At 35.7% G+C, this 27352-nt stretch overlaps 1 long non-coding RNA gene across 1 annotated transcript in view; it reads left to right on the forward strand.

Moving 5' to 3' along the window:
- Positions 1–567: 567 nt before the first annotated feature.
- Positions 568–27352, forward strand: part of LOC145720824 (uncharacterized) — a 243529-nt gene continuing 216744 nt past the window's right edge. The window contains exon 1 of the long non-coding RNA XR_014144032.1: positions 568–619. This is a non-coding gene — a long non-coding RNA (uncharacterized LOC145720824). The remainder of the gene's footprint in view (positions 620–27352) is intronic.

Here is a 27352-nt window from a genome sequence, read left to right on the forward strand (position 1 = left end):
GAAAATCTTTAAAGAAAAAAAACAAAACAAAACAAAAAACTCCGGTAAGTGTTAATTAGTGAATGATGTGAAATGACTGAGATCTTGAGCAATTGTGAAACGAGCAGCAGATGGAACTACTTAGGATTTACTATGACTGATAGGGCAAGTCCTCCTTAGTAAACTGAAGATCTGCAGAAGCTGTTTCCAGTCTATTTGTGATAATGTGAACTCTGTATAAAGGAGGAATTAGATGGTAATTTTTAGTCGTTGACATGTCATTTTCCTATCTAGGCTACTAAGATGTTATGTGTTGAATGTGTGACATTTATGGAAATCCTTGTGTACTCTCAGTAGCACATTTTAAATAATGTTTGTTGTTTGGATTCAAAATCCAGATTATGTGAGTAAATAACCAGGGAACAGTAGAGAAATTATGGGAATGGAACAGTTTATCATAAATATATATGTGATAAATTCATGTTGCAGGGGTCAATATCTTACTGATTTCTAGTTATTAATAATGATTTCATCTCATCACTGAAACATGTGATAGACCACATTTGAAAAAGAAAAGGGAGGGCGCCTGGGTGGCTCAGTCGGTTAAGCGACTGCCTTCGGCTCAGGTCATGATCCTGGAGTCCTGGGATCGAGTCCCGCATCGGGCTCCCTGCTCAGCGGGGGGTCTGCTTCTCCCTCTGCCCTCTTCCCTCTCGTGCTCTCTGTCTCTCATTCTGTCTCTCTCAAATAAATAAATAAAATCTTTAAAAAAAAAGAAAAAGAAAAGGGAGAGGAATCCAAAGTCTTACATTATGGGAGATAATAGGAAATGTATACTTTAGGGACTGAATTAACTCTATAAAGTCAGATACGGACGTTCCAAAGGTAGGATAAATCTATATGCATGAGCCATATTTTACAGAGGAAGACATTAGGATTCTTCATAATAAGAAGAAATTATTCAGGGGCCTATAAAATTTTGATCACAAAGATTTCTGTTTTAATATGTGAACCTTATGAAGCCCTCTTCTTCATCTCTCCAATGATTTTATTTTATTTTTATGTCATTTCTCTTTAGTTGTATACTTTCCATAGTGAATACAAAACTTTATGCCTGTTCACTTTTTGAACATTGATGCATAATTCTAAATATTATTTAAAGTGACCATTTAAAAATTTTAAATAGAATAAAGAATAAATTAAGAGGTTGGAAGATCATTTACAAAGATCATGGTAATTTTATTTGTATGTTGAAAAATCTTAATAATGAAGGCCATCAAACTTCCTGATTTCAAACTATATTATAAAATTATGGCAGTCAAAGTAGTATGTTAAGTAAAAACAGTTGTAGAACAATGGAACAGAGTCAGGAGTCCAGAAACAAACCTATGCATTTACAGTCAACTACTATTTGACACTGGAGCCAAGGATACTCAATGGAGAAAAGACAACCTCTTCAATAAATTGTGCTGAGAATATTGTATATTCATAAGTAAACTAGACTCTTATCTTACACCACTCATAAAAATTAACTAGAAATAGGGGCGCCTGGGTGGCTCAGTCATTTAAGCATCCAACTTTTGATTTTAGCTCAGGTCATGATCTCAGGGTTGTGAGATGGAGCTTCACGTTGGGCTCGGCACTGAGCGGGGAGCCTGCTTAAGATTCTCTCTCTCCCTTTCCCTCTCCCACTCCCCCTGCTCTCTCTCCCTTTCTTTAAAAAAAAGAAAAAATAACTAGAAATATATTAAAGACTTAAAAATAACACCTGAAACCATAAAACTCCTAAACGAAAACATAGGAAAAAACCTCCTTGACATAGGACTTGGCAATGATTTTTCAGGTGTAACACCTAAAACAGAAGCAATAAAATAAATAAACAAGGGAGACTGTATCAAACTAAAGATTTTCTGCACAGCCAAAGAAATGATCCCCCAAATGGAAAAACAACCTATGGAATTGTAAAGAATGCTTGCAAACCATGTATCTGATAAGGGACATGCATCTCAATGGCAAAACACACACAAAATCAAATAATGCAACTTAAAAATGGGAAAAGGACCTAAATAGACATTTCTCCAAAGAAAATATACAGATGGCTCACCAATATATGGAGAGATGCTTGATATTATTAACCATCAGGGAGATGCAAATCAAAACCACAGTGAGATATCACCTCATGCCTACCAGAATAGCTATTGTCCAAAAGACAAGAGATAACAAATGCCAGTGAGGATGTAGAGAGAAGGGAACCCTTGTGCACCCTGTGCACTGGTGGTAGGATTGTAAATTGGAATAGCCTCTATGGAAGACAGGATGGAGGCTTATCAGGAAATTAACAATAGAACAACCATATAAGTCAGGCATTCCACTTGTAGTAATTTACCTGAAGAAAACGAAGTCACTATGTTGAAGAGATATCTGCATCCCTATGTTCATAGCAGCATTATTTAGAAAAACTAAGACATGGAAACAAGCTAAGTGTCCATTGGAAGATAAATGGATAAAGATGTGGTATATGTATGTATGTGCAATGGGCTGTTATCTGGGGATAAAAAAAGAAATCCTGTCATTTGAGACAACATGGGCAGATCTTGAAAGCATAATGCTAAGTCAGACAGGGAAAGACAAATACTGTATGATCTCACTTATATGCGGGATCTCAAAAAGCAAGCAAACAAACAAACAAAAACGACCCTCATAGAAAAAGAGATCAGATTCGTGATTACCAGGCAGGGGTAGGGGTATGGAGAATTGGAGGAAGGTGATCAAAAGTACAAACTTCAGTTATAATTAAGTATTGGGATGTAATGTCTAACAAAATGACTATAGTTAACCATACTGTATAATATATATATTACATGTATATGTATATATGTCATATATATATATATACACACACACATATATATTTTATATATATATATATATATATATATATATATATATATGACAGTTTAGGAAGTAGATTCTAAGAGTTCACATAAGGTAATTTGTTTTCTATCTGTGTGAGGTGATATATGTTAACTAAACTTATTGTGTGTTAATCATTTCACAATATATGAAATTCAGATCATTATGTTGTACATCCTAAACTTATATATTGCTCTGTCATTATATCTTAATAAAACTGGAAAATTAGGGGGCGCCTGGGTGGCTCAGTTTGTTAAGCGACTGCCTTCGGCTTAGGTCATGATCCTGGAGTCCCGGGATCGAGTCCCACATCGGGCTCCCTGCTCAGCAGGGAGTCTGCTTCTCCCTCTGACCCTCCTCCCTCTCATGCTCTCTGTCTCTCATTCTCTCTCTCGCAAATAAATAAAATCTTAAAAAAAAAAAACTGGAAAATTAGTCATAAATGGGCAGGTATGAAATTTAAAAAAATGAAATAATTCTTTGATGAAATATGATGTAATAACTTGCTATCCTCCCAAATGTTTGAAGTCCTATCTCCATTGAAATCATTCTGTACTATGTAAACTTGTTTTAATAATGTATAAGCAGAATAAAAGAACTTAAAAAACAGTGTAATTTTTATTTTGATATGAAAGATGATGAAGGTATAATTGCTTTGCACTGTGCTTTCTTTTACCTTTAATTAACGTCAGTTTCATTTTTTTTTTTAAATGTTGACCTCATATTCACCTTTAGACTATGACATTATTTTGCAATCACGAAGAGATACCTGATAGTACTATTTTGGAATCAGACATTAAGGAGAAAATGAATGCAAATTTGACAGACGACATAACATTTTCAGCTAGAAATGTTTGGTATTACAATTATTAAAAACATTAAAAATGACTTATTCTTCCTCTGAAATTGTCATATCACAGTAATGAAAACTTTCTTTTCTCAGAGAATGTGTATTTTCATATTACTGAAAGCTTATTTAAGAATGTTCTTCATAGGGTTTCCAGGCTAACTTCTAATCTTTTTATCCAAATGCCTATCTCATGTGCACACTCTTTTAACCTCTACTCAGCCACATAAGAATGGGCTTTGGGCCTGGAACACTTCCTTAGGAAGAGATGAAGAGCCCAGACAATCTGTGCTGGGATTATCAACTTGAGTGGGGATATCTTGTTTCATGTTCAATGAGTCCTCTTGTCTTTTCTTAAAGCATGTATGTTACGTGGCACCTGGCCAACCACACCATTATATCTGTCTTCTCTAGGGAAAGGAGAGTGTTCCTTCTATGGTGGGATGAAAGGGGTGTGCATGTGTGCAAGGAAGACCACTAAGAGAGATCTCCTGGCCTTGGGGAGCCAACAGCCACCCACCTCTGAAGCTGATCTTGCTCTGTATCTTCTCTATGTAAATAAAGCATTGTTCCCCCCAATGCTTGACTGTGTTTTGTTTTCCTTGTGCAACTCTGATACCAAGATGCCAAAGACAGAAGTGTTTACAGTCTTTCCCTGAGATTGAAACAATGCATGGTACTTTGGCAGTCTCTCTCTGGAAAAGAAGGGGAAAAAAGTTTGAGGATGCAAAACTAGCAACCTTAAACATTCAGACAAAACAAAGTAAAACAAAACAAATATACATGTATGTATTATATATATAAAAATAAAATATTTATATAAATATGTATGCTAGAGTTACTTAGCAAATGTCATGAAAGCAAAATATCACAAAAGCTGAGGTATGGTTTTAAGTTCTACTCTGTTAATTATTATTTGTGAAGTCTTTAATTGTCTAAAAAAACTGAAATATTTTGTCATTTCATTTTTATGAATAAAAATAATGCTTGAGTGATTTGCAGTTTCCAAAGAAACCTACAAATGCATGTATATTAAATATATAACAACGTTGTAATGTTTAGCCAAATATACATATCATTTATATCGTCCCCAACTTGTTTCAAAGGACTTCACAAATAATTTCCAGTGCTACTTGATACTGATTGATGTTTCTCTTAATCTATTTCAATACTTCATAACTTCCAGAAATTGTAAGTTGATGGGCTGTCCATTGTACCCTTTTTCTCTTCTCCAGTGTCATTATAGATAAAATTTTCAATACTTAAAATTTCCCTGGTCAGTAAATAAAATATAGGCCTGAGAAGTACAGTGGCATACTATTTGTGAAGAAAGAAGTTGTCTTTGTCCAACAGATCTGAATAAATCATTAAACTCAGAGTGGTCTTTAAGGGTGTACGAACAGACTGCGTGTCAATTTCAATTGCTCCTGCGTAGTGTTCCTTTCAAATTTCCCTTGGCTTACATGGTTGGCTATATAAACTGGGTTGCTAATGTGGCGATAGGACCAGAGATAAAAGGAGAGAAAATCACCTGCTAATTAACATACTGATAATTATAAAAATCATCATCTTCATACTCATTTGCAAGTGAATCCATATTGTGATTTGGTTTCCTGATAAGTTTCCTTTTTCATACTGTAAATTTTTAACGTAATTTAAACATCTTGTGATCTAATTAGTAAATACTACAGTAGTGATAAGTTACAGAATAATTCTCAATAAGCAGATTTCATGATTTTGGAAACTTCACCATTTTAACACAACATGAATTATCTAGCCACTACATTTATTCCCAGACATTACTTAAGACTACATTTCAAGAGGGTGCCTGGGTGGCTCAGTTGGTTAAGCGTCTGCCTTCAGCTCAGGTCATGATCCCAGGGTCCTGGAATCGAGTTCCACATTGGGCTCCCTGCTCAGTGGGGAGTCTGGCTCCCCCCTCTCCCTCTCCCCCTCTGCCCCTCCCCCACTGCTCATGCTCTCTCTTTTGCTCTCTATCTCTCTCTCAATGAATAAAATCTTAAAAAAAAAAAAAGACTACATTTCAAGAGAAGTGGGCATTTTATGCAGTGTCTCATATCTCTCTCTGGGCATTTTAATTCCTCATAACATGAAGGAACTATAACCTAAATTGGAATGGCTGTAGGGAGTTTCAGTGATGGTTGAATCAAAAAGTAGATAAGCTAGGCATGTTCCTTTGATAGTAATAAGAATGGTATGACTATTCTCATGGAGTACTTGCTTTCACAGATATTTTTTAGTTTGACCTTAATCTATCATTTACTTTATCATCTATGAATTTTTTGCAACAGGATATGATTCAACCAGGTAACAATCTCTTGAGATGCCTTGTTGAGGACAGAAATCTCTGTGGTGTGTATTTTTATGAGTGATCTGGTCATAGGCTTTGCTGACATGTCAGTGCTGCTAGGTTTACATCTGGGAACACAACTTCTAACCGTAGTGTTGCAGGATTGCAAGGTTCTTGTCTCATGGAGTGGAAGAATGAATCTCACAGACACAAAAGGGCGAAGTGAAAGTTTATTAAGTGAAGGTGAGAACAGAAAGGAAAGAGAAGGCTCTCTAGAGTGAGAGGGGCCCCGAATGTGTTGCCACTGAAGGCTTTTAGTGGCAGTCTTTTATTGAGAACTGAATGGGAAGCTTGCGGCCTTGAGATTCTTGTGCCCTCTTGGTTTGATCAGGGACTATTTTATTTATTTATTTATTTATTTATTTATTTATTTATTTATTTATTTATTTTTTGATCAGGGACTATTGATAACACTCTTAATGACTTAATTCTTTGAGGTTTGGTCATTTTCTGTGATTACACTGTAGCTGCCAAAGAAAAATACTTCCTAACATCCAGGGCCAGGTGGTCTGGTCTATTTCCTTATCTCTTGTTCATTCTTTCACAGCCTAGTCAAGGGCCCCTTGTCTCTCTCTGCCTATACCTTAACCCTTTCCTTACTCACTATTATGATAGTCCAATACACCTTTTGGTTTCCTGCTTCTCTTTCTGTGCTCCAGTTATTCTTTCTGCTCTGATAGGACTGTTTTCCCTCTCAACCACACTCCACAGGTAGACTCATTCTTTAGCCTATTAAAATTCTTTTTTTTTTTTTTTAAATTTATTTGACAGTGAGAGACACAGCGAGAGAGGGAACACAAGCAGGGGGAAGTGCGAGAGGGAGAAGCAGGCTCCCTGCAGAGCAGGGAGCCCGATGCGGGGCTCGATCCCAGGACCCTGGGATCATGACCTGAGCCGAAGGCAGACACTTAACAACTGAGTTACCCAGGCGCCCCTAGCCTATTAAAATTCTTTAAGGAATGCATCATTTGTTGAATGAGCAAATGAAAAAAAAAAAAAAAGAATTTCCTTTTTTCTCTGATCTAATACAAATCAATATGACTTTGATGCTGTGACAGATTTATAAATTTTAGTTCAAAATTGCTATTATATGATGGGAAATAAATATTCTTCACTTTTAACTACATTCATTGTTACTCTCCACTTTTGTACACATGCAAACAGGTACCCTCTGTTAATTCAGTTTGTGTGTGTGAGAGAGCAGGTGTATGTTCTCCAAGAAGTATTAAGTCATATGCTCTAGTACAGAGCTAAATTTACACAAATTTGCTGCAGGTTTTCAAGATTTTATTTATTTTTTAAGACTTTATTTGAGAGAGAGAGAGAGCATAAGCAGGGGGGGGAGGCAGAGGGAGAGGTAGCTGAGCAGGGAGACCGACATGGGGCTCTATTCCAGGACCCTGAGATCATGACCTGAGCTGAAGGCAGATGCTTAACTGACTGAGCCACCCAGGCACCCCCCCCCTTTTTTTTTTGGTTTTCAACATTTTAATGAAAGGAATAGTTAACATCAACAACTAAATTAACCTTTTGTTCCTTAGAAAGATTTTCATATATATATATATATATATACACACCACATACATATTTTCATATATGTATATTATGTATATATAATTAAAATGATGTAATTGAATAAACATTCCCTTAATTTGTGAAATATTTTACAACTAAAAGCAAAAGCAAAACAAAGAACCATATCATATCTGTATTGCAGGTGTCTGAGATGTCAGATTATAACTGAATATATTTCTTTTCTAGTTATTTACAACAAAACAACTGAAAAACTGAAAATAAAATCATTTTGAATATAAACTCAATAGTGCAGGTTTCATTTTAGGAGTTACCGTGACTAATCCTGTCTTCAGTGCTATGGTGTATCGTGATTCCTGTGTCTAGATTCCATTACCTACAACACTATATTATATTGATATATTACATTGTCTATGTCTTAGGCATTGCTTTTATTTTCATGACAGTCTATTACTTATGCCATTCTGTTTTTGAAAAACAGATTTTACCTGTGCATTTTATGATACAATATAATTTCTTTCACTTTGGATAATTTTGTATTTTCTAGGAAATTAGCAGTTTGCTATTCATATTATAATGTTATTAAAATATTTATTAAAGATGACTATATTAACTTTTTCAATTACACAAGTATGTCATTTTAGGTTGGATATAATGGAATGCATTTCCCAGAAGGCTTGAGATAGAAACTTAATTTTTTTAAACCAAGTTTCAACTTGATATCATGTTGGCAGTTGATAAATTATATTACAATCAAGTAAACTGGTTGTTCAGTTTTTTAATAGGGTTCAGCCTATGTTTGGATTCTCTCTTCTGTGTTTCTGACTATAAATGGAAGGACTTTTTAGATTTTTTTATGAGGATATGTAAATATGTCTAAGCCATCCATGCTCAACTAAGTACAATATTTTTGCCAGGGCTTGGCATTTATCATATGTACTTTATCCACAGTTAATATTTAGTTACCTAATTTTGATAATATACTAATCAGTAGGGAGTGCCTTAGTCAACTTTGTAACTTCAAAATTAGCTCAGTTTTTATCTATGTAATAGATTGTCAATACCTGCAAGTTGTGTTGAATTAAATTTGCTATATGAGCTCAGCATCAAATAAATCTAAATTATAGCTGTATCAAAATGTATATAGCCTGGGTGAAGCACTGCAAAAAAGGAATTCTTAATCTCAGGAAACAAACTGAGAGTTGCTGGAGCGGAGGGGGATAGGAGGGATGGGGTGGCTGGGTGATAGACATTGGGGAGGGTATGTGCTATGGTGAGCACTGTGAATTGTGTAAGACTGATGAATCACAGACCTGTACCTCTGAAACAAATAATACATTATATGTTTAAAAAAGAGAGAGAGAAGATAGTAGGAAGGGAAAAATGAAGGGCGGGAATCAGAGGGGGAGAAGAACCATGAGAGACTATGGACTCTGAGAAACAAACTGAGGGTTCTAGAGGGGAGGGGGTGGGGGGATGGGTTAGCTTGGTGATAGGTATTAAAGAGGGCATGTATTGAATGGAGCACTGGGTGTTATATGCAAACAATGAATCATGGAACACTACAGCAAAAACTAATGTAATGTATGGTGATTAACATAATAAAATAAAATTTAAAAAAATACAAAGTATCAAGGTATATTACAAATGACTTCAGAATGGTCTAAAAGAAGCAAGAAAGTAAGAATGCCTGAAAGTATAACATCAATGACAAATAGTAAGGAAAGGAGGTTGTTAAATCACCTAGGTTCCAGAGGTATATATAAATAATAAGTATTGCTGAAGCCCAAGGAATGAGTTGCTAAACAAAGAATAGCAAAGAATAGAATATAAATGTAACATGTCTTAATAAAATATTTACATATAGTATTAACTACCTTAGGATTTTCAAGATATTAAACTTTAAAGAATAATCCGATCTCAGAATACCATCACTGAACTGAGGGTGGTAGATGTCCTAAACCTTCTGAAAAAGCCTGGGAAAATGACAGCAAGAAAAATATCAAGAGTATGCAGTGAAGGTTTTTTATTTTTAATTTTTTTAAAGATTTTGTTTATTTATTTGAGAGAGAGAATGAGATAGAGAGAGAGAGCATGAAAGGGGGGACGGTCAGAGGGAGAAGCAGACTCCCCGCTGAGCAGGGAGCCCGATGCAGGACTCGATCCCGGGACTCCAGGATCATGACCTGAGCCGAAGGCAGTCGCTTTACCAACTGAGCCAGGCGCCCCTCAATGAAGGTTTTTTAATCATAAATAATTTTTCATTTATAAATTTAATATATAACTGAAAATTTACCATTTCAAAAATGCTTTTTGTGCACTAATATTTTAGGAGATATGTTTTAATAAGATATAGTCCAAATGCAAAAAGTATCTTACCTTGGACATAGAAAATCTCTCTATTCTGTGTATGTTATTCTGTTTACATAAACCTTCATGATTTATGTATTTGTACATCAGTGACTTTGAAACTATATTTTAGTGTGCTCCCAGGATTTCAGGGTTCCAACCAAGATTTAAAACCTTGTTATTCCTAAGTTAATCTTGTTCTTTTTTTTTTTTTAAGATTTTATTTATTTATTTGAGAGAGAATGAGATAGAGAGAGAGCATTAGAGGGGGGAGGGTCAGAGGGAGAAGCAGACTCCCCGCTGAGCAGGGAGCCCGATGCGGGACTCGATCCCAGGACCCTGGGATCATGACCTGAGCCGAAGGCAGTCGCTTAACCAACTGAGCCACCCAGGCGCCCCAATCTTGTTCTTTATAGAAACTCACTGTAGTGTGTAATTCATAGTACCTTGAAATGTAACTTTGCACTACTGGGTGAAATAATGGTCCAATGGGGAACTTTTTGTATCAGTACCCTAATATATATATATATATATATATATATATATATAGTTAATTCATGATTATCCATAAGTGGGTAATACAGATTTAAGATTTTCTTAGACTTTTCATTTTCTGTGGGTGTTCTCATTGATAATGTTGTCATAAGTCAGTCACAAAAAGCTGGCAATGTCTAATAATTTTTCTGAACCCCAAAGTAAGTTTTCATATTAACTAAGGAAGAGAGGTAAATATGTTATAAAACAAATTACAGTGTGTTTCAAATTCATATCAAATAATTAAACCCATTTCAAGTCCTTTGTTTTATATAATATATATATTATATAACAAATATATAGTGCTTTTAAAACTCATGATTTTATATAATCTTATACATTAGTGGAAAAAAAGCAAATCTATAGAACACTGGACAGGAACTTCAGATGGCATATCACAAGAGGATAAATGGAATACATTATGGATATGGGAAGACAATGATAAATAGGAAGAGTTGGGAAAGATAAAATCACTAAATGCTATATGTGAAGATTATCTGTGTCATTACTATTAAATTGATGAATACAAATTAAAACAAGGTAGTGCCTTAAAGCTATCAATTTGTGAAACTTTGTATATTAGATAATACACATATAGGTGATGATGTTGGAAGATTGATACTATTACCATCTCTGGTAAGATTTGTACTGGTACATATATTATGGAAAAATAATCTGTTATTATTCAAGTAAACCAATATGCACATGCTTCAAGGCTGAAATTCCATTACTTGATTTAGAACAAGATTTTTATAATAGTGTTGTTTGTGGTAGAAGATAATTGCATGTAATCTAAATGATCATTACTAGGAATATGGATATGTAACCAAATGTTTTAAAGAAAGAAAAGGGGTGCCTGGGTGGCTCAGATGGTTAAGCATCTGCCTTTGCCTCAGGTCATGATCCCAGGTTCTGGGGACGGTGCCCCGCATCAGGCTCCCTGCTCAGCAGGGAGACTACTCCCCCTCCCCCTCCCTCTCCCTCTACTGTTCCCCCTGCTTGTTCTCTCTCACTCTCTCTGTCAAATAAATAAAATTTAAAAAAAGGAGAAGAGTGTGTGTTGCCTAAAAAAGGAGAAAATAGATGGTCATTTGTAACACAGTATCATTTATGAAAATTAAAAACAGATACATCAAATAAAACTGTTTCAGGACACATATATTTTAATGGATGCATTAAAATGTGGGGTGAAATAGATCTGAAGAGAAAGATTAAAATTAAATGAAGAGGGGCACCTGGATGGCTCAGTTGGTTGAGTGTCTGTCTCTTGATTTGGCATATGTCTTGATCTCAGGGTCATGGGATCAGGCTCCGCACTCAGCGGGGAGTTTGCTTCTCTCCCTCTCCTCTCCCTCTGCCCCTTTCCCCACTCACACTCCCTCTCTCTCTCACAAAAATAAATCTTAAAAAAAAATAAAATTAAATTAAGAAAAAATTGTTGCATCAGGTAACAATGATCTCTGATGCAGGAAATCTGGCTTTTCCTTTCCTCTGTGGATCTGAAATAAAATTGGAAAAGCAGAAGTATTATTGTAAGCATTATAAGTAGAACTATTATAAATGATTAATAACACATGGCAATGTATGGAATTTACTCAGAGGAAAACTGAAAATGAGTTGATTTTGAGGAAACATCACAGAATACCGAGGAACAAGAAAAATTTATATAAACACAATAAAATAAAGGTTATAAAAAAGACTGTCTATAAAAAACATATGGATAACGGATATCTTTATTTTTTAAATTATATTTATTTATTTGGCAGGGAGAGAGAGGAGTGTACAAGCAGGGGGAGCCGCAAGCAGAGGGAGAAGTAGAAGCAGGCTCAGATGGGACTAGATCCCAGGCCTCTGGGATCATGACCTGAACTGAAGGCAGACACTTAACTGACTGAGCCACCCAAGCTCCCCTGATAGCTGATATTTTTAAATTAGAGAGCAAAGAAAGGGCACAGAAAAACATTCAAAATTGTGAAGAGTTAAGGCTTAAATGTGTAGATAAGTATCACCATGATTGAGGAAAATTTAATAAAGTCAAATCAAAGTATATCCTGATAACATACTTAACCACAGAGATAAAAAAATGATATTGATATTGACACAAGGAAAGAAGGTTACATAGAGGGAATAAAATTCACAGAATCCTCACAGTCTTTACAGTGATTTTCAATATCACAAAATAAAAAATCTTTCTGGGATATATTTTCAAGGGAATAATGCAAACCACCAAAAGAATATTCCATTTAATTTAAAAATCTTTCCACTTCTTAATCTCCCTGCTTATCTTTACCATGAGTTTAATTGGAACTTAGGGTAAGGCAAGACACACTTGGTTCTGGTATGGATGCTACCAATTCTGTTATGGGAAACACATTTTAGTTAAATTTGTTTAATGCCACAGAATAGTTGGGAAGTGTTCTGGAAAATGAATCACACTACCTATTGATTGAATACCAAAAGTGATGCAAAATCTTTATCATTGTGGGGCTCCATATACTGAAAGATCAAGTATATTTATCAAATTTATTCATTTACTATTTAGTTATTTAAATAAGTGTGCCTAATCTGAAACAATTCATATTTAGATTAAGATTCTGCATTTCAGGTCAGAATATTACATAAATAATGTGTGTCCTTTTCAAGTTTCATCTGTTTTTCCATTTGTGATTTTAAGTTTGATCATCTGGTCAAGGTATTCTCTGGCTTCTCTACTGTATGTTCTCCTTGCAAATGACAAGCAATCTGTAGGAAGACATTTAAGACAATGGAAATATTCTGCTCCTTATACCTTCTGTCCACCCTCCCCACTAATTTATCATTTATTGATTATTTGTGCCTAGAACAGTCATTCTATGATGCTTACGAAGTTATGATTTTCCAAATTCATTTTTCTGTAAAGTGATCAGTGACCATTTTCCTGTAAGGAAGATCTCTACCTTCTGCATCAAGTATTTATGTATATTAATCCCTCCCTCCCTCACTCCTTCCCTTCCTTCCTATTCTTCCTCCAGAATTTATTACTTTTTTTTTTTTTAAGATTTTATTTGGTTATTTGAGAAAGTGAGAGAGAGAGAACACGAGAAGGGACAGAAGGAGAGGGAGATGCAGGCTCCCCGCTGAGCAGAGAGCTGGACGCTCAATGTACTGAGCCACCCAGGTTTCCCTATTGCTGTTTTTAATTGTGTAATGTTCAAATTGTCCCAGATTTAGCTAGAGGAAACCCTTGAACTTGGTTCCTGTCCCTTTTAATATGCCCCATTAAAATTGTATTTTGTAAGAGAAGGACTTTTTTACCCTCTGAAATATGAGATACTGGAGACTCATCTCTCAAATCTTAAAAAAGGTATTCATATTTGTACTTCTAATTCCATTCTGTGACACTGGCTTTTTTGCTTTTAGACATTCTGCATTTGTATCTTCCTCAGTCCACAGTGGTAACACAGTATCTCAAGAATATCATTACATTTACTTATTTGTTCATTGTTCTTCCCCATTATTCCTGTACAGTAGTGGTGATGATTAAAGCATTGAAATTATTTTTGTCTGAAAGGAGGTAGCATTAAAAGATCCACAAAGATATATGTTACAGTGACTGTATTCTTTCTCCATGTTTTATGTGTATATGTGCTATGTTTTATAATAAATAAATTCAATAAAATCAGAGGACATTTTAGTTGACATTTGTTTGCCAGAAATAATCAGAGTGCATGTTTTAAAAAAAGAAAGTTGTTTTGAAATACCGAATAAATAGATTATAGTATTTTAGAATTAATCTTAAATCATGGACTTCATGAAATATATCTTGTAGTGTTTTCTTGCTGCTTAATTTTAAGGGTGTTTCTTTGTCTTGTCTCTTAATAGTTTGATTAAATGTGCTTTGATGTGAGTCTCTTTGGATTTATCTGGCTCATATTTCTGGAGCTTCTTGAATTTGTATACCCATCTCTTTCCTCAGACTTGGGAAGCTTTCAGCCATTATTTCTTTAAATTTCTGTCCCTTTTTTTTTCTCTTTCTTCTCTCTTTTTTTTTTTCCCCCTCTTTTCTCTCCCATTAAGCATATATTGGTCCACTTGATAATGTCCCATAATTCTCTTTGGCTCTCTTCACTTTCATTATTTTTTCCTCTTGCTTTACTTGATGATTTCAGAAGACCCCTTTTCAAATTAACTGATTCTGCATTCTGCCTGGTCAAGTTTGCTGTTCAACCCATCTAGTGAATTTCTGCATTCATTGTATTTTTCAGCTTCAGAATTTCCGTTTGGTTCTTTTAGATAGCTTCTCTTTGTTGATAATATAAATTTGTCTATGCATCTATTTTTTTTCTTATTTCATTTGTTATCTGTGTTCTTTTTTAGTTCAATGAGCATGTTTAAGATAGTTATTTTTGATTCTTTGTAAGGCAGCTCATTAATTTGCGTTCTTTAGGATTGGTTTCTAGAGCTTCATTTTATTTCTTTGATTGAGTCATGTTTTCTTGTTTCTTTCTGTGCCTTATGATTTGTATTGAGACTTCAGCATTTGAAAAAACCACTATCTCCCCCTGTACTTATGGGTTGTCTTAGTGTAGAGGGGATGACCTTCACTGATCAGCACAACTAGAGGTGTAGGACCTCGCAAACCTTTTCTGATGATGTATCTTTGAGTGTGTGTGTATGCTTTTAGTTCTCTCAAATTAACCAAATAATTTATCAGTGCTTCTTTTCATAAGCCCACCATCTCTTGTTCCACTTGATGTGTGCCTGCAAAACTGCATGTCTAACATGCTGCAGTGATAGAGTCTGTTTTCAGGGGCTTTCAAAAAATGCACCGCCAGTGGTCCTCTCAATGTTTTGAGTCAGCTGGGATGGATTCCAGTCCTTCGGGACAGACCCAGACTAACCAGAACGTTGAACTTTTAATGCACTCTTTAGTTTCTGTCCTAAAGGAGGAGCCCCAGTATGACCGGTTTCCTCCTAGTTTCACTACTTACGTCATATAAGGCAAGGGCATAGTAGGGTACACAAAATGACACAAATTTTCCTACTTGTTTTTCTGGAATAGTTTCTTGGTTTTACATTGGTCTGTGTGCTATGTATAGCTTCTCAACTGGTCTCTAGAGTCTCACAAATGTACTCAGGTCGTTATATTGCTGCTGACTTGGTCCCTATGTGAGAGAAGGGGGGCCTGAAGCTTCCTAGTCCACAGCCTTGCTCACATCACTCTCCAAAGTTTAAATTTTACATGCCTTGATTTCTTTGTTGCCATGATTTAATATCCATTCACATAACATAGACCCTATCCCATTTTCACAGATCACTATCCTAATGGGAATAGTTTAAGTGGTTCTGCCTCACAAACCAGGGATATTGTCCTTCTGTTTTAATTTAATCTTTGAGATGTACTGGACATACATACTAGCAAACACTACCAACAACTTACATTCACCTTAAACATAAATCAAAACTAGACAAAAAATATTTAGAAGTCTGACACTGGAAAATTGTCCTACACCTTTATTTTAATAATTCATATTGAGATGGATAAAACACTCTACTAGCCCACCTTGACAAATATGAGAAAGGTGAAAATTTAAATAAAAATCTTCATGTTAAATGAGCCAGATAGTGATTAAGTCAGACAAATATGTAGAATTGTTTTCTTTTCAAAAATATGAACAGATTTGAACAAATGAAGGAGAAAACTCAAATTCTAAAGATCCGTCAACATTATTCACTTTATATATCTGGGAGAAAATTCAGTTGAAACAATGAATTAAACCATTTCATTCAGGGTTTCATTTTCTTAGAAAAATGCATGTTAATTTATAAGATAAAGATCATTAAATTTTATATAGTGCTATGTTCACAAAAAACATTTTTTTTAACTTTACTATTAGAGTAAAATACACATAGTGTAAAATTAACTACTTTAAACATTTTAAAGTGTACAGTTCAATAGCATTTAATAAATTCACCATTATTTAGTTCCAGAATATTTTTTGCCCCAAAGGAAAACCAGTACCCATAAAGTTGTATGCCTGTCTTTTGTTCTCCTCCCAAATTCTGAGAATGATTACTGTCTGTCTCTGTGTATTTGCGTATTGTGGTTATTTCATATAAGTGGAATATGTTTCTTTTTGTCTGATTTTCTTCACATAACATAATGTTTTCAGGGATCATCTGTGTTGTGCATATATTAGTACTTAATTTATTTGTGGGTGAATAATATTCCATTGTATGAATATACCATATTTTGTCCATTAGGTAACAGACATTTGAGCTGTTTTCTAACATTTGACTATTGTGAATAGAATAATGCTGCTACGAACATTGTGTGCAAGTTTCTGTTTTAAAACCTGTCTTCAGTTTTTATGGGCATCTAGACCTGGAATAGCTGGGTTAATGGTAATTACATCTTTAATTTGTTGAGGAACTGCTGAACTGTTTTTCACAGCAGGTATGCCATTTCACATTCCCACCAGCAATATATAAGGGTACTAATTTCTCCATATTCTTGCCAACACTGACTTTAACTTTTTTTGGCTTTTGTTATCTTAGTTGATATGAAGTGGTTTCTCATTGTATTTTGACTTATATTTCCATGAGGATGAATGATGTTTAACATATTTTAATATGCTTGATTTTTATTTATATTTTATCTTTGGAGAAACATTCATTAGAGTCCTTTTGCCCCTTTAGTAAAATTTTTGATACCTTGTTGAGATATAATTAGCATATTATCCAACTCACCCATTTAAGGTATATAATTCAGTGTTTTATAGTATATTTATAGATTTGTGCAACCACCACAATCAATTTTAGAACATTTTTATCACTTCATATCTAAAGTATTGTAACTTTTTATTTTAAAGATTTTATTTATTTGAGAGAGTGTGCAGGGGAGGAGCAGAGGGAGAGGGAGAAGTAGACTCCCAGCTGAGCAGGGAATCCGACATGGGGCTCGATCTCAGGACCCTGAAATCATGACCTGAGCCAAAGGCAGACACTTAACCGACTGAGCCACCCAGGCACCCTTAAACTACTGTACCTTTTAACTCTCGCTCTCCCCATTCTCCTATCGCCACCACCCCATAACCCTGAGCAACCACTACTCTACTTTCTGAATATGTAGATTTCCCTATTCCAGCCTTTCCTATGAATGAAATCTTTAATATGTGGTCTTCCATGGCTGGCTTCTTTCACTTAGCATAATGTTTTCAAGGCTCATCCATGTTGTACTATGCATTAACACTACCTTTCTTTTTATGGCTGAATACTATTCCATTGTATTCATATGCTGTATTTGTATGACATTTGTCTATTGATAGACTTTTGAGTTGTTTTCATCTTTTGGCTATCATGTGCAATTTGCTGTAAATATTCATGTATATTTATATGTGAACGTATTTCAAACTCTTGGATATATACCTAGGAGTAGAGATTGCTGGATATATGGTTACTCTGTGTTTAATCATTTGAGGAATTCTGAGACTGTATCTGTGCCATTTTACATTTCCACCAGCAGTGTATGAGAGTTCTAATTTATCTCCATGTTCACCAATACTTGTTATCTGACTTTTTGATTCCGCTATGCTACTGATGTGAAGTAGTATCTCATTGTGGTTTTGTTTTGCATTTCCTAGATGACTAAGGATATTGAGCATCTTTTCATTTGCTTGTTGGACATCTGTATATCTTACTGGGAGAAATGTCTAGTCAGATATTTGGCCCACTTTTTAATTGGGTATTCTTTTAATTACAGTGTTTTAAGAGTTCTTGATAGGGGTACCTGGGTGGATCAGTCAGTTAAATTTCTGCCTTCAGCTCAGGTCATGATCCCCGGGTCCTGGGATTGAGTTCCACATCGGGCTCCCTGCTTAGCAGAGAGCCTGCTTCTCCCTCTGCCGCTACCCCCTGCTTGTGCTCTCTCTCTCTGTCAAACAAATAAATAAAATCTTAAAAGAAAAGGTTCTTGATATATTCTAGATACAAATATCTTATCATACATCTGAATTTGCAAATATTTTATCCCATTCTAAGAAACACAGAAACATGCCCCAAAGAAATAAAATTAAACTCCAGAAACCAATCCTAAAGAAATGTAAATTTATGAGCTGCCTTAAAAAGGATTTAAAATAACTATCTTAAGCATGCTCATTGAGCTAAAGGAGAAAGCAGCCAAACAAAATTAGAAAAATGATGCATGGACAAAATGGTGATATCAACAAACAGAAGATACTAAGAAGAAACAAACACTAATTCTGAAGCTGAAAAATACAATAAATGGAGAAATTCACTAGACGGGTTGAACAGCAGTCTTGAATAGGCAGAAGAAAGAATCAGTTAATTTGAAAACAGTTCTTTTGTATTTATTAAGTCACAAGAGCAAAATGGAAAAAAAGAGTGAAGAGAGCCTAAGGGAGTTATGGAATGTTATTAAGTAGATTAATATAAGCTTAATAGGAGTTGCAGAAGGAAAAGAGAGAGAAAAAGGGACAGGGAGTCTATTTGAAGAAATAATGGTTGAAAACATCCCCAAAATGAGGAAGGAATGGGCATATAAATTCAAGAAGCTCAAGGAATTCCAACCAGATAAATGACAGAGACTGACATTGAGTCATGTTATAATCAAATTATCAAAGGCAAAGAACCTTGAAAGCAGCAAGAGAAAGGTGACTTTTCATGTACAAGGGAGCTTCAGTAAGATTATCAGATTTCTCAGTAAAAATTTGTTAGAGCAGAAAGGAATGGGATGATATATTCAAAGTGCTGAAAGATCAAAAAGAAAAGAAAAAACAAACAAAAAAAAACAAAAACAAACAACACCATCAAACAAGAATATTGTATCCAGAGATACGTCCTTCTAAAATGGAGAAATGAAAACTTTCCAAGATAATCAAAAGCTAAAGATGTTCATTACTACTGGACTTGCTCTGAAAGAAATGTAAAAGACAGCCCTTCAACGTAAAAGCAAAAGATGTTAGTGTCATAAAACCATAAAAATATAAGTTCTCAGGTAAAAGGAAATTCATGGACAAATATAGTAACCTGTATTAAGGTAAATTTGGTGCATAAAGTTTTGTATAAACTTTTGTTTCTTGTATACAATTTAAATTTCTAAATCATAGAAAAGAACCTATTTAATTGGTATACAACATATAAAGATGTAATGTGTGACAGCAATAACATAAAGTAGGGGGAGCAGTTATTCAATAGTACAGTTTTTATATGCAATTGAAATTTGTGATCCGTTTAAAATAGAATTTAAGTAATTTAGAAAATTTTATTTTTATGCAACTGCAATGGTACCCACAAAGAAAATATCTATAGAGCATATACAAAAGGAAATGAGAAGGAGCACAGCAAAGGAAACAATAAACAAAACTAGAAGTCTACATACTGAAGTGGGAGAAAATTTTTACAAGTGATATATGTGATTAGTATATAAAATATGTAAAGAACTTATAAAACTCAACACCAAAAAACCCCCACAAATAATCCAATTAAAAAACGGGCAGAAAACATGAATAGACATTTCTCCACAGAAGACATACAGATGGCAAACAAACACATGAAAAGATGCTCATCATCTCTCATCATCAGGAAAATGCAAATCAAAACTACAATGAGATATCACCTCACACCTGTCAGAATGGCTAACGTCAAAAACAGGAAACAACAAGTGTTAGCAAGGACATGGAGAAAAAGGAACCCTCATACACTGTTGGTGGGAATGCAAACTAGTGTAGCCTCTGTGGAAAGCAGTATGGGAGGTTCCTAAAAAAATAAAAATAGAATTAATATATGATCCTGTAATTCAACTACTGTGTTTTTACCCAGATAATATGGAAACACTAATTCAAAAAGATATATGCATCCCTATATTTATTGCAGTATTATTTACAATAACCAAATTATGGAAGCAGCCCAGGTGACATCAGTAGATGAGTGATTAAATACAATTATCACATATGTACAAGGGAATATTACTCAGACATAAAAGAAATGAAATTATGCCATTTGCAACAATACATGGATCTAGAGAGTATTATGATACTAAGTGAAATGTCAGAGAAAGAGAAATACCATATGATTTCACTCATATGTGGAATTTAAGAAACAAATGGACAAAGGAAAAGAGACAAAAAAAAAAAAAAAAGGACTCTTAACTATAGAGAACAAACTGGTGCTTACCAGAGGGGAGGTAGGTGGGGGGATAGGTGAAATAGGTGAAGGGCTTTAAAAGTACATGTACCTTGATGAGCACTGAGTTATTAGTATAGAGTTGTTGAACCACTCACTATATTGTACACCTGAAACTAATATAACACTGTATAGTAGCTAGATTGGAATCAAAACTTTTTAAGAATGCAGTAAAATCACATATTTGTGAGGCAGATATGATTCCTGTGAAAATAAATGTGTTATTGTGAGATACATGCACAGGAATGAGAAGGCAATCAAAGCATGTCACTATAAAAAAAAACAAAAACACAAAGGGAGGCATTAAGAAAGGAAGGACACACACACTTGGGGCACCTGGGTGGCTCAAGTCATTAAGCGTCTGCCTTCGGCTCAGGTCATGATCCAAGGGTCCTGGGATCGAGCCCTGCGTTGGGCTCCCTGCTCCGCGGGAAGCCTGCTTCTCCCTCTCCCACTACCCCTGCTTGAGTTCCTTCTCTTGCTGTGTCTCTCTCTGTCATATAAATAAATAAAATCTTAAAAAAAAAAAAAAGAAAGGAAGGACACAGAAAGCTGCAAGACATACAGAAAACGAATGGAAATAATCCTTTCATATCAGTAATTACTTTAAATATAACTGGATTAAACTTCTCAATCAAAATACATAGTTTAGCTGAATGGATGAAAAACAGAGGATCTAACTATATGCCATCTGCAAGAAACTCACTTTAGATCTAATGGTACACATAGACTGAAAGTGAAAAGATGGAAACATTTTTCATGCAAATGTTATCCCAAAGAGAGCAGGGGTCACTTTACTAATATCACGAAAAAAAAAAAAAAAAGACTTTAAATTAAAAAAAAAAAAAGATAAAGGACATTTTTAATTAAAATGATTAATTCAACAAGAAGATATAACAATTAGAAATACTTATGCACCAAACATCAAAGCTCCTAAATATATGATGTAAATTTTGGCAAAAATTAAAGGCAGAGGTAGAAAGGCAGAAATACTATCACTCAGATAAGCAAGGATATAGGACTTGAATAACAGTGAAAAGTAGACCAAGTGGCAATATATATGTGTGTAAAATGGTGGAAAATAAATCTGACAAAAATTCAGGGTCTTTCTATCTCTGTGAAATTTCTAGGGCTCCCGTGGTGTGCAGTATCTTAGGATAGATAATCCCTTTTAAGGAGAAGGGTAAGTAATTACCTGTGGCCCCACCTACAGTCAAAAAAGAAACAACACCTAGTGAACCTGTATGGATTTTGGAAACAACAATTTGTCATCTGGAGATGTTACTACAGCTCATTTCCTGAGTGACTACTGCTAGTTTGAATGAAGCCCAGAACAGAAGAAGGATCTTCAAGGCGGTAATACAAGCTTCTCTGCCACTTGGGCCATATGATCAAGGAGACCTAGTGGTGCTTGAAGTGTTAGTAGCAGATAGGGATGCTATTTAGAGACTTTGGCAAACCTCTGTGTATGAATTGCAGGACAGGTCCTTAGGATTTGAGGGCAAAGTTCTGCATTCTCTGCACGTAACTTCTTCCTCCTCATTTATTGAGGTGTAATTGACAGCTTATCTGTTTCAGGTATATAGCATAATGATTCAATATTTGTATACATGGCAAAATGATCACAATGAGTCTGGTTAGCACCCATCACCATACATAGTTCTATTTTTTTTTATGATGATGATGACTTTTAAGATTTATTGTTTTGGGGCACCTGGGTGGCTCAGTCATTAAGCGTCTGCCTTCGGCTCAGGTCATGATCCCAGGGTCCTGGGATCGAGCCCCGCATCGGGCTCCCTGCTCTGCGGGAAGCCTGCTTCTCCCTCTCCCACTCCCCCTGCTTGTGTTCCCTCTCTCGCTGTGTCTCTCTCTGTCAAATAAAAAAAAATAAAAAAAAAAGATTTATTGTTTTAACTACTTTCAAATATGCAATGCAGTATTATTAACTATAGTCATCATACTGTAGAATGACTTGTCCTTACATTACGACTGACTGACTTCATCACCGAAAGTCTGTACCTTTGGACCCCCTTCACTCATTCCTTCCCCCTGCCTCTGGCAAACACCAGTTGTTCTCTGTGTCTATGAGCTTCTTTTCTCTTTATTTTGTTAGATTCCATATATAAGTGAGAACATACAGCATTTATCTTTCTCTGACTTATTTCACTTAGCATAATGCCCTCAAGTTTCATTCATATTGTCACAGTGGTAAGATTTCATTTTTTAATGACTGAATAGTATTCCTTTGTGTTTTCCACCCCACATCTTCTTTATTCATCCATCGGTGGACACTTAGGTTGTTTCCATATCTTGGCTATTGTAAATAAAGCAGCAGTGAATATGGGGGTACATATATTTTTTTGAATTCATGTTTTCATTTTTTTCAGATGAATACCCAGATGTGGACTCGATGGATAATATGATAGTGCTATATTTAATTTTTCAAGGAACCTCCCTACTGTTTTCCGTAGTGGCTGCACTAATTCACATTCCCATCTACAGTATCTAGGGGTCCCTTTCCTCCACATCCTCACCAGCACTTCGTATTTCTTGTCTTTTTGATAATAAGTATTCTAACAGATGTAAGGTGATATTGTGGTTTTGATTTGCACTCCCCTGATGATTTGTCTTTTCATGTGCCAGTTGGCCATCTCTATGCCTTCTTTGGAAAAATGTCTATTTAGATCCTCTGCCCGTTTTTTAATCAGATTGTTTGTTTTAACTACTCCCCTTTGAGATACAGCTTTTATCCTGCCACTGGGCCTTAGTAGAGACTGAATGCTTAACCATAGGCCACAAATTGCCATGTTATCTGAGCTTCCTGTCTTGTTCTGGGTGCTATCTGACCCATGAAGACATAAACTTGGTTATGTACATCAACACTCCCTCATCAAATGGAAGTGTTATCTATGAGATTGGGCCTGAGCAGACCCTGAAGTTACAAGTTACATGAGGAATGAGCCCAAATGTTCATAGTCACCATTTCTATTACATAGACTTCCTTCTCTCCTCCAGCCTGTACCTGGAACCTCACGGGGAATTTTCTATGATCAGTTGACTAAGGAAGAGAAGACTCAGGCCTGGTTCATAGATGGTTCTGCATAATATGCAGACATCACCCAAAAGGGTAGGGCTATGTCACTATAGTCCCTTCCTGGAAGATCCCTGAAGACAATGGTGAAGAAATATCTTCTCAGTGGACAGAATGTTAAGCAGTGCAATTGGTTATTCACTTTACATGTAAGGAGAAATGGCCAGGAGCATGATTATATACCTGTGCATGATTATATACCTGTAAATGGTCCACCAACAGATGAATGGATCAACAAAATGTGATATATAGGACATGATATGTGTGTGTGTGTGTTTACACCTATCACACAATGAAATATTATTCAGCCTTAAAAAAAACAGAAACAACAACAACAAAAAAAACAAAACCAAAACCAAAAAGGAAATCCTATTACCTGCTACAACATAGATGAAACTTGAGGAATTTATGGTAGGTGAAATAAGCCAGTCACAAAAAGACAAAGATTGCATGATTTTTATTAAATGAGGCATCTAAAGAAATTAAAACATAGAAGTAGGAAGTAGAATGGTGGTTACAAGGGACTGGTAGAAGGGGGAAGAGAGGAGTTGTTGCTTAATGGGTTTGGAGTTTAATTTCTGCAAGGTGAAAAAGTCCTGGGATCTGTTTCACAATGAAAATGAAAAAGTACGGGGCTCCTGGGTGGCTCCGTCAGGTAAGCATCTGCCTTCGGCTCAGGTCATGATCTTAGGGTCCTGGGATTGGGGCTCTCTGCTCAGCGGGGAGTCTGCTTCTCCCTCTCCCTCCACTGCTCCCCCTTTTCATACTCTCTCTCCCTCTCTGTCAAATAAATAAATAAATAAATAAATAAATAAATAAATAAATAAAATATTAAAAAGAAAATGAAAAACTGTTGAATCATACACTTAAAAATGGTTCAGATGGTTCATTTTATATTTTCTACTAAAATAAAAAAAATACATTTTAAAAAGTTCAGCTTTAGAAGAATATGTACCTGTAGTTTATTTCATCAGAACAAGAGAAATTCCTGGCAGGTGGGGAGCAGGGCCTGGGGTCCACAGTGGAAATGAGGAGGAAAGGTGTGCATAGTCACCCTGAGGACTAGGACATGCTTCTTTCAGAGGTGGAAAGGCACTGTCAAACCAAGGGTCCTAAGGTGTGTGTGTGTATTTTATTTATATATATATATGATGTCTTTCAATAGAAATCATTTCTGTCATTCCTATAAAGTCATTGAGATCAAGAAGTGTTTACAAGTTAGACAGGGATAGGAGCTGGACCTATCTTATGTCCATAAAGTGAAGTAGTTATTTCTATTCCAATAAGCCAAGCACTTATATAAAAGCACCTTCAAGATGTATGTATATATAATGCACACACACACACACACACACACACACAACTATATTAAGCTATATACTGAAGAACTGGCAGGAATTGATTACTATTCTGAAATTTTAAAGATTTTTTTTTTTTTTAAGATTTTATTTATTTATTTGAGACAGAGAGAATGAGAGAGACAGAGAGCACATGAGAGGGGGAAGGATCAGAGGGAGAAGCAGGCTCCCTGCCGAGCAGGGAGCCCGATGCGGGACTCGATCCCGGGACTCCAGGATCATGACCTGAGCCGAAGGCAGTCGCTTAACCAACTGAGCCACCCAGGCGCCCTATTCTGAAATTTTAAAAGAATAAAAGATACAGCTATTCGCGAGCACAACTAGAAAAATTCTTTTTCTTTTTTTTTTAAGATTTTATTTATTTGACAGAGAGAGACACAGCGTGAGAGGGAACACAAGCAGAGGGAGTGGGAGAGGGAGAAGTAGACTTCCCGTGGAGCAGGGAGCCCGATGCGGGGCTCGATCCCAGGACCATGGGATCATGACCTGAGCCGAAGGCAGACGCTTAATGACTGAGCCACCCAGGTGCCCCGACAACTAGAAAAATTCTTAAGCAGATTCTATCTGGAAAAATTAAGATGGCTAGACAACTAGAGAAGTGTGTTGGGATTTGTTTGTTCAGATTACTAGGAGATTGGAGGAGATTTGTTAAAGCAGAAGCACTGGTGGGTCTTCACAGTGAAATGTGCTGTCTGCCAGGAAGACAGAGGACTCTCCAGGAGCTGTAGGCTCCAGGATCTCAGCAAAGCATTTTTACCCAAGGTTAGGGCTGAGTTTTAAGATTTTTTTTATTTTTTTATTTTATTTATTTGAGAGAGAGAATGAGAGAGAGAGAGAGCACATGAGAGGCGGGAGGGTCAGAGGGAGAAGCAGACCCCCTGCTGAGCAAGGACCCTGATATGGGACTCGATCCAGGGACTCCAGGATCATGATCCGAGCCGAAGGCAGTCGCCCAACCAACTGAGCCACCCAGGCGCCCAGGGCTGAGTTTTAATAAAGAGGAGGATCTGTGGTAGAGAATGCAGAATCCATTACACGCACATGTAAGTAAAATTGAAATGTGAGAGAGCTGAGAGCCAGGGAGGGCAGCTTAAGGTCAAAATGTGCACACTGAACAAGAATTAAGGAAAATGAAGCCAGGCTCTGAAATCAGATTGGTCAGAAAAGAACATGTAAATCTTACACTGTAAGAAAGTGATCTATGAAGAAAATATGGATTCAGTAGCCAAGATTAGCCTGCCCAGTCTAATAAAATCTTATTTCTTACACCAGAAGGGAATGAAAATAAAATGGGTCCTGACACTTTCTTTTTCTTGAAGATAGAACTAAGTTTTCGAAGCCAGAACTTATTTACATGGGGATTAATAACTATTAAGTTATTAATAGCTATATATCCAGCAAGTTTCTTATGAATCTTGGTTCAAATAGAATTTCCTTTATTGCCTTATTAACTTAGATGATCTGAATTAATTTCCATAGTCAGTTTTTCTTTCTCTCTTTTTTTTTTTAAAGATTTTATTTATTTATTTGAGAGAGAGAGAGAATGAGAAGAGAGCATGAGTGGGGGGAGGGTCAGAGGGAGAAGCAGACTCCCCGCCGAGCAGGGAGCCCGATGCGGGACTCGATCCCGGGACTCCAGGATCATGACCTGAGCCGAAGGCAGTCGCTTAACCAACTGAGCCACCCAGGCGCCCCCATAGTCAGTTTTTCAAAAGAGCCTGGTGTTTGGTTACCTCTGAAATACCAAACCAGTACTATTTTCACTTGATCCCATTTGATATTGACTGGTTAATTACAAGTATATTTTAGTGAACTATCTTATTTCCTATAATACAAGATGGCATTAGCTGCAAGGTACTCCATTATTTTATGTGACACTAATAAAAAAGGAAAAACAAAGACTACAGATACAATTATGGGAAAAAATTCTGACCACATTGCATTTTTTATACTTATAGAAATAACTCATTTAAATTTATTTAGATCTAGATATTTATTATGTATCATTCTAATGTATACATAAGAAAATAAAATATAAATTAAATAAATGAAGGTATGTCCAAAATTTATTTTTACTCAGAGTTATCAGTGTTCATATTTCTCCATAAATATCATCTTCTGGGACATCAAGAGAGTTGGTTTGACAAATTTCTTTTTAATTTATTTTTGACACATTTCTTAAGATAGTACTTTAC

This window comes from Leptonychotes weddellii, chromosome 3 (assembly GCF_054177405.1).
Source record: "Leptonychotes weddellii isolate Sample4059 chromosome 3, ASM5417740v2, whole genome shotgun sequence".
NCBI classification, from domain to species: Eukaryota; Metazoa; Chordata; class Mammalia; order Carnivora; family Phocidae; genus Leptonychotes; species Leptonychotes weddellii.